Below are 19,468 nucleotides of genomic sequence, written 5' to 3'. Positions count from 1 at the left end.
GTGAGCCCACCCTGACCCCCCCTGTCCAAAACCAGCACCTGCCAGACCTCCCTCTCCTCCCTCCCCGACCCCAACTACATATCCCCTTCTATCTGGTTTTTAAATTTTACTGACCGTTTCTCACCACCCTCTAACTTCCTGTGATTTTCCTGTTTGGGCCTCAGTCTCCCTATGCCCAGCCTGGCACAGTAGATGCTCAATAAATATTTCAATTATTGAATCCTTTACATTGCTTCCATACAAGTCTGTACTATTCACAAAGAAATTGTTGTCTTTAAATTTTTTAAATTATGCGAGTTGATCTTGACTTGTAATATATTTCAATTTTAAATACTCGGACCATGAAGGGAAAACTCCTCCATGGTAAGGCCTTCATGTGAACCTTTTCCCGTCCACATGCAACTTTTCGAATTCAGATAGGCAAAGGCTAGAATTTCCCGCATTTCATTTTCTTTAGGTACAAATGTTACTCTAGAAACACTTGTTCCCTCGCTTCTCGCTTCTCTTCTGCAGGCCTGACAGGCCTGAGCTTTGGGGCCTGGAGGAGCAGGACAGGTACCACTCTCTGCCCGAGGCCACAGAGAAGCCCTTGGCCCCGCCCTCCTCCCCCGAGTGGCAGCGGGCCTGGTGCCGACTCTGGACCCCACGTTAACCATGAAGCCAAGTGAGCAGGTGGCGAGGATGCGGCCGCCTGGCTTTCTGGACGCCCTCCACAGCACCATCTCCTTCTCCCAGACTCTGTTCTGGAGCCCAGTGTGTCGGGCACTCTGACATGGATTCTTTCTCCCAAGTCACCTCTCAGTTGTCCGGGCTCCCCAAATGCCCTGCAAAAGCTCTCGGGAAAATCACGCGTTCCCAAGCGAAAGCAGGCCCAGGTCCACGTTCTCGGCCTCTATGTGTCACTAGTGACGCCATCTCGGACAACACGGTGGGAGAGGAAAACCTGCCACGCTAACTGCAGCCTCGGTCAGTCGTCCCAGCTTCCAGAGCGTGAGGAGACGCTTTCCCAAGGAGCCTTTGAAGAGCCCGAAGGAAAAGCATGCCCGCCCGGCGCGTGGCGATCTTCGAGCTCATTATGAATCAGAAATAAATAGCTTGAAACAGAAGCTGGAGGCAAAAGAGATTTCTGCAGCTGAAGGTCGGAAGAAAACCCATCAAATTCCCGGGGACAGACGCGGCCAGTGAGATGGTGCTCTGCACGCAGCCACTAGTGGTGTGAAGACACTGCAAAGTAAGAATCGCCTCCTGGAAAGAGAAGTGAGCGGCTTCAGAGAATGCCTCGGTGCAGCCAGCAGTGCCCCCAAAATCCTGCAGGAGTGTTCGCCTGGAGGGAATGGGAGCAGGTGACTGAGGAAAAGACAGCACAGCACTGGACTGCAGTCCAGGCTGCAGGAGCCGGAGGAAGCGCTTGGGAGTGCCTACAAACTCGCAGATGACAAGACGCCAGACTGAAACAGGAAAACAAAATGTTTCATCTTTCATGAGAGTAGGAGTTCCTTGGAAGAGAACAGGAAAGAGTGAAACACGCATTAAATACAACGGAGAACATCGCTTGGTGCACAGACTCAGATTTCTGATTTGAAAAGAACAATCTCAAAACTTGAAGCTCAGGTCAAGCAAGTGGAACATGAAAATGTTAACTCTTCGCCCTAATTCGCGAGCTCCCACCGGACCCTCCCGTGCCAACACGCTGGCCGCCTCCCCGATCCCTGGGGCGGAATACTCGGTCTTCACGGCCGGCCCCGGGCATGCGTTCCCGGGTACCATTCTCCCCGGGAAAAGGCTTCTTCACCTGGAAGTTCACCAACAAACTTCCTGATAAAAAAAACCAAGAGTCTTCAGACACGCCAATCATGAGCGCTTTAAAAGAACTTGAGGAAGAAAAAAATATTTAAAAATTGGGGCACACAGACAGAGAAAGGGCGCACTTCAAATAAATTAGTGAATCCTCTGCAAACTGCAACAACTGTGGGTGCGAATCCGCCCCCAGAGAAATGCGCCCGCAGACACAGGAGGTTAACTGTGCCGCGCAGAGCCGCCATCCCTGCCACCTTCCAGCCGCACACCCTGCGCTCCGACCAGAGAGAGAGGTCAGCACCGTGGCTGCGGCTTATCGTCCAGAGAGGACTCCCTCCTAAGGAAACTTTGTCCCCAGGATTCAGTCATCTCTTAGCAAAATCAAAAGCAGTCCGATTCGATTTGATATACTTTTGGATGATGTAGATACTGTTCCTGTGTCTCCGTTACAATGTACCAATCCAAGAAAACAACTCCAGTTTCTTCCTATTCGCAAGGGGGGAAAAAAAAAATTCAGAAAAAGCCACCAACACCCATGCAAGTCATATCTCTTCCCCGGAACTGCTGCCTCAGGGAGCCCCGCCTGTGTGTGGGCGGGGAAGGGCGGGGAGACCGTGGAGCCTGGCTGGGCGCCCACGAAAATCAGGACCCTGGCGGACACAGAATGGTTTTTTGATGAACTTACAAAAGAAAAAGACCAGATAGAGGCTGCCCTCAGTCGGAGGCCTCGACGGGAGGAGGAGTCATTTTGCAGACGAGATTAAATCCGGAAGCCTTGGAGGACCGTTTGGAAAGGATGAGCCCAAACGGGGCTCAGGGCGCAGGCTCAGGGCACAGGCCGCTAAACAAGTTGCACGTCCTGCGCACCTCGGTGCGCCTCTGGCACGTGTACCCACTGAACGGATGTGTGGTTATGCCCCGGGAAAGGCAGAGCGGTGTGTACTGTTCCTAACCCTTCACACCACACTTTTACAACCATGCCACTGGCTCTTTTATACTTCAAATGGCCACATATTTCCAAGATATTTTTGTTATGCTCGGGAATCTCTTGTATATTTTACTATTTTTTTTTTTATTACTTAAAGTATTACAAAGGGTATTACATATGTGTCCATTTTTTCCCCCCGCCCTAGACAGTCCCCTAGCCTCCCCTATATTTTACTATTTAAAAAGTGTTATTTTAAAATAGTATATGTCTCCAGTTTATATCAAGAATAAGGAAGTGTGACTGGGAGGCAGCTGGTCTCTAAACAAATGGCGTGCATCCTTTTGCAGGTACCTGTGCACCAGTTTTGTCAATTTGTTCAACATTGCGTATACGATTCTTTTTTTAAAAAAATTAAATAAATGCTTCAGAACAAAAAATATTAACTTATTTTCCAATTACAGCTGTCATACAATATTAGATTAGTTCCAGGTGTACCACATAGTGATTAGACATTTGTAGACATTACAAAGTGATCACCCAATCAATCTAGTCCTCATCTGATAGCATACACAGTTATTACAATATTATGACTATATGCCCTATGCTGCACTTCACATCCTCGAGACTATTTGTATAACTGGCAATTTGTGCTCTGTAATCCCTTTCACCTTTTCACCGAGCCCCCAACCCCCTCCCATCTAAAAATGTGTATCCCTTAACCAGTGGTTCTCAACCTTCCTAATGCCGCGACCCTTTAATACAGTTCCTCATGTTGTGATGACCCCCAACCATAAAATTATTTTCGTTGCTACTTCATAACTGTAGTTTTGCTACTGTTATGAATCGTAATGTAAATATATTATATGCAGGATGTGTTTTCATTGTTTGCGACCCACAGGTCGAGAACTGCTGCAAGTAAGCCAACAACTCCCTTCTAGGAATTAAGCTACAAAAATAATCCCACCTATTTACAAAGATATGTGAAGACTAAGAACACACACACACACACACACACACACACACGCACGGTGGGCAAAAGTAGGTTGACCATTGTAAGTACGCAAAACAGTTTATTCTTATATTATTATTTATTAATTATTGTATTATCTTTCATATGAACAACAGTAAACCTACTCTTGCTCCAACTGTATTTATATTTAAATATTTATGGAGTCAATCTTCAATAGTTCAATTCCCCTCCCTGCATGGGCACACATGCCCCTCCCACATGAAGAGGTGGAGCTTGTCTCTCATCCCCTTGAATCTGGACTTGCCCTGTGACTGCATTTGCTCAATAGTACATGGCAGGGGACTCTTTCCCCCTCCCCACATGGGAGTCTGTACTTGTTCTTCAATAAATTTCCACCTTTTCTATACAAAAAAAATAATAATAATAATAGTACATGGCAGAATTGACATTCTGGAACCCAGCCCCATGCCGTGAGAAACCCAAGCCATGGGTAGAGACCAGGTAGCGGGGAGCCAAGGTGCTCCTGGTGACAGCCCCAGCTCAGGTCCCAGCCACCAGCCAGCACCAGCTGCCAGCCATGGAGTTCATTTTGGATGCTCCATCTTTGCCAACACCACGGGCAGAAGAATCACTAAGGCAGCGATTTTCCACTGGTGTGCCATGGCAGGCACGCGGGTGTGCTGCAAGAATTTTATACACACACATACACACACACACACACACACACATATTAATTGATTTCAGAGAGGAAGGAGAGGGAAGGTGAGATCGAAACATCAATGATGAGAGAGAATCACTGATTGGCTGTCTCCTGCACGCCCCCCACTGGGGGTCAAGGCAACAACCTGGGCATGTGCCCTTGACAGGAATCAAACCTGGACTTTTCAGTCTGCAGGCCAACGCTCTATCCACTGAGCCAAACTGGCTAGGGCTGCTGCCAGAATTTTTAAAACATGCAATACCTGACTATTTAGTCAGGATCACCGACCTCTTTTCCCTTAGATTCTCAAATTAAAAAATGAGCCCGCCTGGTGTGGCTCAGTAGTTGAGCATCAACCTATGAACCAGGAGGTCACATGCCTGGGTTGCAGGCTTGATCCCCAGTGGGGGGCGTGCAGGAGGCAGCAGATCAATGATTCTCTCTCATCATTGATGTTTCTATCTCTCTCTCCCCGTCTCCCATCCTCTCTGAAATCAATACAAATGTATGTTTAAAAATTAAAAATAAAAGGATGCATGACAGCCCTAGCTGGCCTGGCTCAGTGGTTTGAGCATCTGCTTTGTACTGAGGGTCAAGGGTTTGATTCCAGTCAAGGGCACATACTTCGGTTGCAGGCTCATTCCTCAGCCCAGGTCAGGGCACATGCAGGAGGCAATCAATTGATGTGTCTCTCTCACATCAATGTTTCTCTCTGTGTGTCTTTCCCCTCCCTTCCACTCTCTCTAAAAAAAAATCACTGGGAAAAGAATATCCTCAGGTGAGGATTAACAAAACCAAACCAAAAGAAGGAGTGCATGTGTTAGATGAATGCAACCCACCTGGCAACCCACCTGGGCTAGAGCAGTCATGGAAGACTTCCCAGAGGGGGTGCCCTAGGAGCCTATGCTCAAAACTGAAGCAAACTTTGCTGGCAGGACAGGTCTCCACCCTGCCCAGGAGGCTCTGGAGTGGCCAAAGACAAGACAGAGGCAAGGCAAACCTGCACACCACCCTGCTGAGGCAGTTACTTAGGGCCTTATCACAGAGAGGAGCTGGGCCTGACACTGTGTGGGGGCTGACGGGCTGACCGCAGGGCCCTCCTGAGAAACCAGACTCAGAACAGGCCTGCGCTGCCACCACAGGGAGGCTGGGGGGCGGGGGGGGGGGTGCTCAGGAAGGCCTGGGGGAACGCGGGCTATTTGTTATGGGGTGAAGAGGAAGCTATAAGTGGTCCTCTGTCCTCCATTAACAGCAGGATGGAGTCAGGCTGGAGCCACTGGCTGCGGAATCAGCCTTGTTTTTTAAACACACATGGCTGGCCCAGGCCTTTTAACCCCCAAACACCCCAGGGTTCCTGCAGGAAGAAAACAGTAGCCTTTGGTCTAGAAACTCTGCAGCTCGGGTGTAGCTTAGGGCATTTCTGTTCGGCTCAGAAACAAACAGAAGATAAGAATATTGTGATAAAAGGAACTGTACTCTTATAATGGATTATTCAAAGTCAGGGCGTCTGGTCGGGCTGGAATTCTTTAGACTTGAGACTCTCCTGTGTATCCTCACAGCTAAGAGCAAATAATAGAAATGGATTACTCCTGTCTGAAAAGAAACACGAACTATTTGTTTCTGCCTCATCCACCTTCTAAGAGTATCCCCCTCCCATCACCAAAATTAAGTGAAAGTATGAGATGGAGAAGTGCTTGGACCTGCCCATATCCCCTCCGCCCTCTGAACTTCACTCCTACCATATTCTGTGGGACCTTTTTCTTTTTTCTTTTTTTAACAGATTTTATTGATTTTTTACAGAGAGGAAGGGAGAGGAATAGAGAGTTAGAAACATCGATGAGAGAGAAACATCCATCAACTGCCTCCTGCACACCCCCTACTGGGAATGTGCCCGCAACCAAGGTACATGCCCTTGACCAGAATCGAACCTGGGACCCTTCAGTCTGCAGGCTGACGTTCTATCCACTGAGCCAGACCGGTTAGGGCCTGTGGACCCTTTTTGTACAGCGCTCTTTGGTGAGGGGAGGGAGTGATTAAGAGCAACGATTCTCAACTTTTTAAGAAGCCCCAGACCCCTTGGGAATTTCGTGAAAGCCATGACCCTCTGCCTAAAAAAGGCAAGTGTGCACCATGCAGAACTGTGCAGGGTCAGGGGTCCAAGCCTCTCCTTCTGCCCCCCAAGCACATTCTGAGACCCCAGGTCCCGGCCCTCTCAGATCAGACCGATTGGTAAGCTTCCCTTCCAACTCTCATTCTACAATTCCTCTGTTTTCATTCTATACATGAGATAATCCTTAGCAATCAGAGCCCCATTACAAAAGAATTCCAGTGGCTCAGAAACTCCCAGGAGAGTGCTGAGCTCAAGTCAGCAGGATGAGGACTGTTGCCATCAGGGAGACCAGGGTGTCTGGTGGGCAGGCCCCTGGATAGCAGCTGTGAACCCCAATCCTCACCCATGATGCAGGAAAGGGTCCCTAGGACCCTTAAAGCTCAACAGGACTCCCACCTGCCTCACCAGACGCCCTCCTCGGCTGAGGAGGAGCCGGTGAGAAGGCGGAGCTTCCCGGCCCCCAAGGCCATCATTCTCGCGCATGAGGCCTCAGCCCCACTCCATGATGGGGTCTGTAAGGCTATGCTCAGCGCCGCCTGGGAGTCCAGGCCAGGTGTTTGGTTCCCTGACCTCAGAGCAAGGTCTGAGAGCACACACAGAGTGCGCATCACGACTCTCTCCAGCCTTGAGGAGGAACAAAGGTCTGGTGCTGAGTTCCACCCAACCCTGGAAAAAGCTGACCGCCAGGGGGTATCTTTCCCAGGGCACTCAGTCTGTATATTAACCCCTCGCCAGGGTGCCATCCTACCCCTCCCCACACAAGAAGCACCCCAGATCTTCCAGAAAGCAACCTGCAAGGCAAAACCACTGCCCCAAAGGCAGTCCCTACAGAAACCAGGGTGATCGGGACACAGTAACTACACGAGGCAGGAAGACTGGGATTCACAAGCCTTTGGTGGGTCTCAGTGGGAGCAAGCCAACCCCCAAATGCAGGAATGATTACTAACAGACCATGTCCCAACCTTACACATGTTCCACATCCACAAACTGGAAAAAATACCAAATTAAATATGAAACAGGAAATGGAGATAAAGAGCTATGCACACAAACGCGCACACACTCTTCTGGTTAGCACGGGGATGAAAGCCAGTGGTGGCGATTTCTAATTAGAAAGGAGGGCTGACAGCGGCCCCCCAAGGCCAAGGCATCCATCTCTGAGCACCGGGCCAGCGCTAACCCTTTCAGCAGCCTCACTGTAGAGAAAGCTCACGGAGTTTTCTTTGTTTTTTTAATTTTAGAGAAAGAAGAAAGGAGGGGGAGGGAGGGAGAGGAAGAGAGAAAGAGAGAGAAACATCAGTTGGTTGCTTCCCACATGTGCCCTGACCTGGGATTGAACCAGCAACCTGGACATGTGCCCTGACCAGGAATTAAACCCGTAACACTGCAATGCACAGGATGAAGCTCCGACCAACTGAACCACACTGGCCAGGACTCATCAGGGTCTAAGCCTGGTTTGGTTAACTGAAGAATCGTTAAGAAAAGAGAAAAAGGGAGGGAAGGAGAGTAGGGGAAGGGAAGGGAAGGGAAGGGAAGGGAAGGGAAGGGAAGGGAAGGGAAGGGAAGGGAAGGGAAGGGAAGAAGAAGGTCAAGGAGAAGGTCAAGTTTACTCCTTGACCAGGGGTGAAGGCACCTGAAGCCCGAGAGAAATAAGTTCAACTCCCAGCTCTGTGACCATGGCCTGATTACTTACCCATTCTCTTGGCCTCAATTTTTCTTGTCTGTGAAATGGAGATGATAGTACATACATGACATGGTTGTTGTGTGACTAAATGAGATGATGTGTGAAAAGCACCTGTTTGCCTAGAATATTGTAAGTACTCAAACATGATGGCTACAGCCACTATTAAATTAATTTCATTATTACTCCTTAGTCTGCTCAACATGTCTGAGGCAGCATTTCCTTCAATGAAATACAAGGGGATAAACTTGGTTCTGTAGAGACTGATTTCAAGTGCATGTGGGGTGAGGAGAGAGTAAGTAGATGCTTTTTGCATGAACAGAATGAACCCCCCCCCCGCCGCCCCCCCCTCCTCCAGTGACATGTGGCACCCTGGATGGGAGAGACCAGTACGCTGTCCTTTAGGGAAACACACTCCCATCGAGACAGAGCTGTGAAACAGGAGTGGAGGCCTCCTCCCCCAGCCTTTCCCCGCCCATCACTCCCCTGAGTAGCATTTGACTCCATCATAGACGACAACACAGGTCCATGGGTTTCCCACCTTTCTCTTTCCAAGTCTATTTGACAAGGAAAGAGCCCTCTTCATATCTCAAAGACCATTTAAAGAGTGCTAGGCACACAGTGGGTGCTCAATAAATATCCGCTGGGCAACCAAATGGACACGTGGCCTGGTCTCCACAGTGGTCACTCTTGAGGCGCTCACACTCCAATAAAAGAGGCACATTGGAAGACACCTTCTTTCTCCCCTTCACCAGGCTTCCAGCTACGGGGGAACAGAAAGCAGCTAAATTATGGTCTCCAGACACTTCTGATTTGATAAACTCAGTTTTGGAAAGAATTGAGCTTTTTCTCTCCCCTCTCTGCCTCGTCATCATATTCTTCTCAGACATTGGACCCAGGATCTGACACATTACAGGTTCACAATAAATATTCATAGAATAAAATGTAGTTAATAAATGCATTCACTGATGTCAGATCCACACTGCTGCCGGATGCAACTGTCAGAGGAAGATGGCAACAGATCCTCCAGCCAGCCAGCCAGGCCTATGAGCGCTCTTCCATTCACATCCTGCGCCAGATAGCATCTTCCTAAACGAAATCAGGCCAGACCTGCTTCGGGAGTGGATCACTGCCAGCTCACTCCAGTGACTCAAGCCATATGTTTTGGAAAAGAAGAGCCCACTTTTATTAGGAGTAGCAGAAACTGTGCCATGATTTACATTTTGTTAGCATGTACAGTAGTATATGCCAGACACCATGCTGGCTGAGTTACATCCAATATATCCTTTCATTCTCACAAACCCTGTGAAGTGGGTCATATTATTCCCATTATACAGATAAATAAACTATGGCTGAGAGAAGTGAAATAACTTGGCCACTCAGCCAGTCTGTGAGAGTCCAGAGCGCTTTCTTACCCACCTCTCAGCACCGACACTCCAGGCTGCACCAGCTCCCCATCCCACCTGCTGCATCTGTTTCTCAGGCACCTCGGGCGTTTGCTCAAGCCCTTGCCTTGGCCTGGGAAGCCCTTCCCATCTTGCCTACCGTGGAAAGGCTGCTTCATCCTCAGGACTGTGCTCCCGGGCTGCTCCTCTCTGCAGCGCACCCCCCACCCCCACCCCTGCCCCGCTCCCGGCAAAGACAGAACATCCACTCCTCTGTGTCCTCAGCTCAGAACACGGTGCCACAAAACCACCACACTCTCACGGATGGCCAGGACCCAGCGCCACCGTGCTTCCAGCATCTCGCATGGTCACATGCCCCATAACGACATTCCGTCAACAACGGACCGCATATATGCATATATACGATGGTGGTCCCGGAAGATTACAGTGGAGGTGAAAAATCCCCACTGCCTGGTGACGTCTCAGCCACCATCACGTCGTAGCGCAATGCGTTACTCACGGGCCTGTGGTGATCTGGTGTGAACAAGCCCCCCGCGCTGCCAGGCGTACAAAAGCACAGCCCAGACCACTGCATACGGTACATAATACTCGCTAACGTGATAAGCAGCTATGTCACTGGTTTTGTATTTACCGTATGTTCCTCATCACAATGTACTCTTTCTACTTACAAAGTTTGCTGTAAGACTAACTGGATGCCGTTATGCCAGCAGCAGCCTCGTCCTCTCATGTTTACTGCACCTCCTGATTGCGCATTTCTCTGGTGTGTGATTTCATCCGTTGTTTTATGAATTTAGTGTAGCCGAAGTGTACCCTGTTTATCAGGTCTACAGTTGTGTGCGCCATGTCCTAGGCCTCACCTTCACTCACGGAGGCACCTGGAACAGCGTCCAGTCCTGCAGCTCCCCTCACGGTGAGTGCCCTTTACAGGGGGGCCATCTTTATCTTTTACCAGAGGCCCGGGGTACGAATTCCTGCACGGGTGGGGTCCGGCCAGCCTGCCCGATCAGGCCAATCAGGCCGGGGCGGCCAGGGGAGGGGACGTGGGAGGTCGGCAGGCTGGCCCCGCCCCCTGGTCAAACTCCCGGTGAAGGGGACAATTTGCATATCAGCCTTTTATTATATAGAATGCCATCTTTTTTTTATTGTCTAAAGTGTTACATATGTCTCCTTTTTCCCCGATTGCCATCCCCCCAGCCATTCCCTCCCCAGCCAAGCCCCCACAGCCCCAGTGTCTGTGTCCATTGGTTATGCTAATTATATAGGATACCATTTTTTTACTACCTTTTCTAAACAAATACTCACATTGTGTTACAATTGCCTACACTGCAGTGATGGCGAACCTATGACACGCGTGTCAGAGGTGACACGCGAACTCATTGTTTTGGTTGATTTTTCTTTGTTAAATGGCATTTAAATATATAAAATAAATATCAAAAATATACATCTTTGTTTTACTATGGTTGCAAATATCAAAAAATTTCTATATGTGACACGGCACCAGAGTTAAGTTAGGGTTTTTCAAAATGCTGACACGCCGAGCTCAAAAGGTTCGCCATCACTGGGCTACAGTGTTCAGTACGGTAACATGCTGCTCAGGCTTTAGCCTAGGAGCAATAGGCTGTACCATATAGCCTGGGTGTGCAGCAGCTGTACCATCGATCCGACAGGGGCAAGGGCAGGGGTTGGATGTGGGGTTTTGAGTTCTGCTTGATAATGAACTAAAAGACGTGTGGAAATCCCCTCCAGTCCCCAGATTCTATGTCCTTTCTGGAGACTGGTCACATGTCCCTGTGGGCAGTGTGACCAGAATTTATTGCTCAAACCAAGTTACTTTGAAAAATGAAGGGGGATCAGACAGGCATAATCTGGGCCCACCCCCCGCAACCAGGATGTCCAATCTTTGTGCCCACAGGGCTGAGGACAGCAAAGCTTTCTCGAAGTTCAAGTGTGCACGGCTCCAAACCTGCCACCTGTTCACGCTCCTAAAAGATATGGCCACTTATCAAAGAAATTTTGGCAAGCCACTTCTCTGAGTACATAATAAATCATAGTGTATCTGTGTTCTGCCCAGCAGCCTGTGGTTTGTCCTGCGGACGCTCTGCACAGAGGTGCACGCCAGCGGCCTTCTCCAAGGAGCAGACGCTCCCTGGGGAGAGGCGATAGCACTAAGTGGCCTGCTCTACTGAACGGCCCGTCAGTGCCGCTCCCTCTGAGGGTGGGGGCTCCGGGGGTGAGGAATCGGGGGCGGGGGAGGCAGGGCCTTTAACCAACTTCCCCAGGTGGGAAAGCAGAGGGTGTCAGCGACTGATCACCAGGTAGAGCTGTGCAGCATCCTTTGGGATGTCCCCACAAGCCAAGGGGGTGGGAGATGGAGTAAGGAGATGGTACTTCCCGCCCTCCCTCCACACCTGACTGAGGGCCCAGCCTGGCTCCCCTTCCTTCCGTCCCTCTGGCTCTGCTGTGGGAGACCCTTCATCCCAGGGCCAGTTCTAGGGCTGCGGGACTTAGGGGTAGCCCAGCAGCACTTGGGTCATTGCTCAATGAGCACAAGCAGATACGGGGCTCCCTTCCTGGCTCCCCTGGTAGTCAGATGAGGGGAAATGTGGATGGGGCTCAGCAGCCCTCCGCTGCATTCCTGCGTCCCCTTTGTGATCTCAGAAATCAGGAGCACGTGACCACTGCTGGCCAGGAACTGGTCCAAGAATGACACTGGCATCCCAGGATAGTTACCTCAGGGTGCGCGCGCGCACGCGTGTGTGCGTGCGTGTGTGTGCGTGCGTGTGTGCATGCGCGTGTGTGTGTGCACGTGCGTGCGTACGTGCGTGTGTGTGCATGTGTGTGTGTGTGTGTGTGTGTGTGTGTGTGTGTGTGTACACAGGAGATCAAAGGGTCAGATGCTGTGGGAAGGCCCTGTAGGGGAGCCCATTTCCCCAAACTTCAGTCTGCTTGCCATGTATTCTCTCATTCCATGGAGTCCACCAAATCAAGTCCATTTTAAAAATCAAATACACAGTTTAGCCTCATACAAAACAAGAAAACAATCTGTGACGCCCTGGCTGGTGTGGCCCAGTTGGTTGGGCATCATCCCATGCAGCGAGGCTGCCGGTTTAACACCTGGCCAGGGCGCTTGCCGGGTTGTGGGCTCGATCCCTGGTAGGGAGCATGAAAGGAGGCAGCCGATGGAAGCTTCTTTCTCACATCGATGTTTCTCTCTCTCATTCTCCCTTCTGCTCTCTAAAAATCAATAAAAAACATTTTTTAAATCTGTGAAATAATGGATCTTATATGTTATTACATACATAAAGATAAGCATTTAATGTGTGTGCATATTTAACACATAACTATTAAACTGTGAAAAATCTTTATCCACAAACCTCCTAAAATCATCTCACAATTTGGGAAGTGCATGTCTGGGGCCAGTGCTGGGAGCTCCAGGCACCAGCAGGAGAGGGGAGGGAGAGAGCAGAGTGAGGGTGGGTGCCTAGTCCCCTGGCTCCCTCCAGGTAGAGTCATCTTGGGCTGGCCGGGCCCCTCCATCAAAGCCACAGTCCTGTCAGGGAGCCCCCTTCAGACCCCAACTCTTATGGGGGCTGGTACCTGCTCCCTTTTTGCTTCTTCTTTTTTTTTTTTTAAATATATTTTATTGATTTTTTACAGAGAGGAAGGGAGAGAGACAGAGAGTCAGAAACATCGATGAGAGAGAAACATTGATCAGCTGCCTCCTGCACATCCCCCACTGGGGAAGTGCCCGCAACCCAGGTACATGCCCTTGACCGGAATCGAACCTGGGACCCTTCAGTCCGCAGGCCGACGCTCTATCCACTGAGCCAAACCGGTTTCGGCCCTTTTTGCTTCTTGAGGCATTAGGTGGTCAGGGCAGACTGTTCACCCAGAGGGCTGCTCCATCCTCACTGGTTCCCTACACCTCGTCCACATGGCTATAAACTGTCCCTTTATTCAACTCTCTGTAAACTACAGAGTGTGCCATATACGCACACAAATATCTCATATAAAACATAAACTATTTCCAAGGCCCCAAGAAGTGAATGAACAAAGCTTGGAGCACACAATTCATACAGAAAAAATACAGAATAGTAAACAAATGGTGGGAAGTATTGAAGCTGCCTAGGCACCAAAGCTACGTACATTAAGAACTCCAAGGAACCATGTTACACCTTTTAAATCAGCGGAGAGGAACACCCATGCGGGCAAGGCTGGGGGAGCCTGGCACCTCGTCCATTGCTGGTGGCAAGGAATGGTGTGCGGTCCTCCTGCAGAGCCGTCAGCAGGACAGGGCAAGTGCCCCAAAGGCTCAGATCTCTGAACCAGGTAACCGACTCCTGGGAGTTTTCTTAAGGAAATAATTCACAAGAGGATAGAAAGAAAATGCACAGAGAATCTCACTTCAGCTTTTTTTAAATATAAAAACTAGAAACTGTCCAATGAGACCCAAAAGAGTAGGGTGGTTAAGTAAATTATGCTTTATCCCCTCAATGGAATATTATCCAGTCTTCAAAATGATAAAGACTTAATAAAAATGTTTACAGTGTGTATAAAACCAAACAAGAAAACATGAAATAATATATGCACTATGTAGAAATAGCAACAGCCGTGGGCAAAGATTGGAAGGACATATGTAAAAAATAATAGCGCTTATTAGATTAAGATGGTGAGATTATGGGGCATATTTCTTCCTATGAAAACGTTCTTTACTGTCATATATATGTAATGCATTGCTAGCACAATATTATTTTGACAATTATACGTAAAAGAGAACAATTTAAATTTCCAAATTAATAAGTATCTTGTGGACAATAATTACGGTTAGTTTCCCACCTCTCTAAATTCCTGTGTCTTTTAACATCTGCTAACAAAACACCACAATGTGGTCAATGAGCTGGGCTTTGAGACAGAGAGAGTTGAACTCCCGGCTTTAAGAGCTGGGTGGCCTTGGATAAGTTATGTAACCTCTCTGAGCTTTGCCTTCCTCATCTGAAATATAGGCTGATACTATCTACCTATCTTCCAGGGGCTTTTAAAAAGTGCCTACTACGCAATAAATGTGTAATAGACTATTGCCATCAGGCCAGGCAGGCTATTGGCGCTGATTCCTGCAGGTCTCTTTGGGCTGACACCTCTCTCTGCTCCACTTCCTTTGTGTACACGTCTTTCCTGCAAACCAGACAGCGAGCTCCTTGGGGGCCCTCCCTGGGGACAGCCTGAGGACAACGCTCACAGATGATGCTCCATAAATATTAGGTCAGTGATGGATGGACACCCATTTGGCCCATTATTAATCATACGAAGAAGGACAAAAATAAAGACTAGAAACAACTGGCCGTTCAGGAAAGGGCCAGTGACACCTATAACCTCCCGCAAGGAGAGAGCCAGGGTGGAGAACGCCTGAGAAAAAAATGACACTATCCCCCTCCAACGGCCGCCCAGCTCATTCCAAAACGGAAGCGCCAGAGGAACTGGAGGTGAACCTCCGTTCTCTCGCCCTCTCCCTCCGCCACGCCCCCAGGGCATGCAACATTGTGAAAGTCCTTAATGCCACTGAACTGCACACTTAAATGGTTAAATGGTCAACTTTATGATGGGTATGCTTTGCCACAATAAAAAAACCTCAGGGCAGTGGTTCTCAACCTTCCTAACGCCGCGACCCTTTCATACAGTTCCTCATGTTGTGGTGACCCCCAACCACAACATTATTTTCGTTGCTACTTCATAACTGTCATTTTGCTACTGTTATGGATCGTAATGTAAATATCTGATATGCAGGATGTATTTTCATTGTTACAAGTTGAACATAATTAAAGCATAGTGATTAATCACAAAAACAATATGTAATTATATATGTGTTTCCCGATGGTCTTAGGCGACCCCTGTGAAAGGGTCGTTCGACCCCCAAAGGGGTCGCGACCCACAGGTTGAGAACCGCTGCCTTAGGGGGTGGGTGTTGGTTATACTATTACTATTCTTTCTACTTTTTTGTTATTTTGAAACTTTTTCATAATAAATAATTTTTATTTAAATATTTTTATTGACTTCAGAGAAGGGAGAGGGAGAGAGAGAGAGAGAAACATCAATGATGAGAATCATTGATCAGCTGCCTCTTGCATGCCCCCTACTGGGGATTGAGCCCACAGCCTAGGAATGTGCCCTGACGGGGAATCTAACCGTGACCTCTTCGTTCATAGGTTGACACTCAACCACTGAGCCACTTCTGCCAAGCTAAATAATTACTTAAAAGACAAATAAACACCCATCTGGTCACACACTACCATCAGCTAGTTTTTTCTCTTCTAGTTATACCCTAAGTCTTTCAAAAAGCCAATAGGAGGCCAAAGCATTTTTTTTTTTTAATCCTCCTCCCTTTTTTTGTTAATCCTCACCTGAGGATATTTTTCCCATTGATTTTTTTTAGAGATAGTGGAAGCAAGGGAGGAAGGGGAATGAGAGAGAAACATTGGTGTGAGAGAGACACACAGATTGGTTGCCTCTCGTACACACCCCAACCGGGGTGGGGATTGAACCTGCAACCCACGTACATGCCCTTGACTGAGAATTGAACCTGCAACCCTTCAGTGCATGGACCAATGCTCTATCCACACAGCAACACCAGCCAGGGCCAAATACTCCTTTTTTTCTTAAACATAAACCTTAAGGACCTTTCTGGACTTATATCGAGTCTGGCTCAGAGTAGAATGGATAAGGTGGGTTCTAGAAAGAGCCAGTGCCTGATGAAAGAAGATAGAGAGACTCAGACCCTGGGGTCCTGAGAACCCCCCCTCTTCTGAGTACCCACTGCAGCCAGGCACAGTGTCCACTGCAGCCAGGCACAGTTCTGAGGCAGCTCTCCAGGCTGAGGTCATCTTGTGCTCCACTCTCACAGCGAGAGCAGCAGGCTCAGAGAGGGTGAGTAACTCCCCCAAGGCAGCTCAGCTGATGTGCGACAGATTTTTAAACAGCCCTTTCAGAAAGCAGAGTGGGAGTTACCCCGCCTCCTCAGCCCTGAAAAGATGGTGAGGCTGTCTTCTCCACACATATCAGCCCCACCCCCGCTCCTGCCACAGGGTTCAAGGCTGGCTGCTCCGTTTAGAAGTACTGACCACCACATACCATGAACTCTGACCTGGGTGAGGCTGTTGCAGGAGCCAGAGGCAGAACTGGTCTCTAGCCTGAAAGCACTTTCCGCCTGTTGTGGAGTCCGGACATAACTAGAAGGACTAACGTACAAGGTGGTGCAGCACCTACACCAACACAGCCCTTTGCACCCAGCTCCTCCCTCTGTTGTGCTTGTCCCACTGCACTGTAATGATGGAGCGTAAGAGAGGCAGGCTCGTGGCGATGGGCTCCATGGGCTCCATGCAGCTGGCACGGAGAGGGTGTGGGCCATGCTGGATGCAGGTGGGAAAGAGAGTGACTAGGTGTGCAGAGATCATCCAATTCCCCACCTTATTGGCCGGGCGGGGTCCTGGGAACCAATCACACACTGTCCTGATCCCCTTGCTGCCCGCCCCACAACCCAATCATTCTGGATCCTATGGGTGGCCTGGCTTCCCTTGACTTCCTCTCCAGCTGTGGAGGGGGACTGCTACTTCTAACAGAGCCTTGCACACAGAGGCTAAGGCCCTGCTGGAACCAAAGGCCCCTCCCGGTCCTGAGCCCCGCCTGGCCCTCCCGTCCTTAGGCAGCTGGGCACCTGGTTCGTGCTGTTAGAACCCTATTTGCCCAGCCCCTGACTTCAAGGCCATCGCGTTTCCTCCACGGGTAATGGGGGACTCACTAGGCAGATGGGATCTGCTGCCTCCAATCCAATCCTGAGACCTGGGTGGGGGGAGGGGGCGGGGGGGCAGGAGTGCCCCCAAATCAAGAGAAAGCCTCATGTGTGCATAGTGACTGCTGTTCCCTGGGTCAGGCCTGCTGCCTCAGCAGGACCTCTGGGCTCTGGTGGGACGAGAGCATGACAGCTGTGCCGCTGTGTCCTGGGTTCCCGAAGTGGACCTGTAGGCAGATAATGCCACACAGACCCGGTGCCGCCATCTTTCTGACTGAGGGGACGGGTGGCCAAACTGGAACCTTAGCAACAGCAGCCACTGCCCAGGAAATGCGGGCTGGGATTTCGTACTCAGTGTGGGCAGGCGGCTCGGCGCCACGATTTGCTCCTTCTGTCCTGGGGGTGGCGCTGCAGATGCATGATTTCCAGGCCCCGCGTGGCTGTCATGACCACTCTTTTCTTCACTGTGTACTGTTCACTGACACCGTTTTTGGATCCTCTGACATGCACATACTGCCAGGTATATTCTGGCCTCTTGGGGCCTTTTTTCATTTTGGTCAATTAGGTCAAAATTATTAGTATCACAGGCAAAATCTGAAGGCTGAAAACAATTTTGAAAAGCACACAACTGGAGCTCTGTCCCTGTTTGTCTTTAAAACTATCCTCCAATTTTGGAATGCATACTCGAAGTTTAGATCGAGTAATCTGAGGCTACCTGTTTATATTCACTCAAGATATTCAAGCGAAGAAATTCAGGTCAAAGCAGTAAACACTTGAAGCTGTCTCCTACCCCAAGATACAAACACTCCACGTAGCCCCATCGGTCTGGCTTCCTGTTGTGACCACATTATACAAAACCATTCAGACAAGATGCTTCCAGGACCTGCCCCCTCCCCCCACCCCTTCCCCAGCTCTTGTGAAGTGAGTTGTCTAAATACCAGTGAAAAATGACATTTTTTACAATGACCTTGGTTTGTCCTGTTACCTGTACTTAAGTCATGTATATAAACCTGCCTGGGTCGGAAGCCTTTGTAAATGCTTCATCATGAGGCACCATGGTGTGGGTCAGGTTCTGGAGTCAGACCTGAGATGAAATCCCATCTCCACCTTCCCGGCTATAGGGCCCTGGGCAGACGACCCAACATTTCTGGGCAGACGGTTCGTCTCCTGGAACATGAGGATGGTAACACGCACCGGCCTGACACACAGTAGGTGCTCGTACGTGCTCACCGCTCGTTTTGTTCTGCTTGTCCTGTCTTTGCAGTTTTCCTTAATTGCAACCCCCTGCTGCATAAGTCACAGATAGAGAGCACGGGGTGGGAGGAGGGGGACGTGCAGGGAAACGTCTGCAAACCTTGGGGGCCAAGTTCACCACCGGTGACCCAACTACATTTTAGCATCAAGCCCCTCGGTCTGGTATGGACCCACCACTTGAGCCCAGAGGACCACAGACACCCAGGAAGAGAGTGAAGACTCCCTGTTCCTTAAAGCTCTCCTGCAGTTTTACATTTCACTGCCCTCGGCAAACCACCGCCCCCCCCCCACCCCCACCCCCAAAGCCATGTCATCCTGCATTAACCTCCACGGCTTCTGCAGCCCACATCCCCTCAGCACCAGTGAGGGACCTGCTTGACCCTCACGCCCGGGGTTGCTCTCTGGTTGTCCTCAAGATACACGGGACACAGGGCTCACCCCGCGAGCGTCCAACCATCTCTGAGAAGCCCAAAGTCTCCTCCCCTCCCTGCTGCTGAGCTCACTTGGGCAGGCTCAAACCAGCTGACACCTGCTCTTTCAGCCCCAAACCCAATAGTCAGGATGTTTCCACAACATAGCTTAACTGGGGAGGGTGTGGGGGGGGGGGGGGGAGAGGAGGGATGGGCGTTGGGACACAACTTAAACATTCAATAACAGGAGATTATTAAAGTAAATTCTGATAGGTGGCAGAACACCACTTGGCCGCTTAAAACGATGTGACGCCAGACGAGGACAAAAGATGCTCCAGGCAGACTGAAGAGAAAGGCAGGCTGAAAGTACTCTGCACAGTGGAATGCAGCTTGAAAGTTTTGAGAAAACCCTCCTGTGCATATGTGTGTGCGTTT

At 49.7% G+C, this 19,468-nt stretch overlaps 1 pseudogene; it reads left to right on the top strand.

Moving 5' to 3' along the window:
• Positions 1-341: 341 nt before the first annotated feature.
• LOC132236157 (M-phase phosphoprotein 9-like) lies at positions 342-2,749 on the top strand (annotated as a pseudogene).
• Positions 2,750-19,468: the final 16,719 nt, after the last annotated feature.

This window comes from Myotis daubentonii, chromosome 5 (assembly GCF_963259705.1).
Source record: "Myotis daubentonii chromosome 5, mMyoDau2.1, whole genome shotgun sequence".
NCBI lineage: Eukaryota > Metazoa > Chordata > Mammalia > Chiroptera > Vespertilionidae > Myotis > Myotis daubentonii.
The sequence above is the reverse complement of the archived record's forward strand: the minus strand, read 5'-3'. Positions and strand labels throughout refer to the sequence as shown.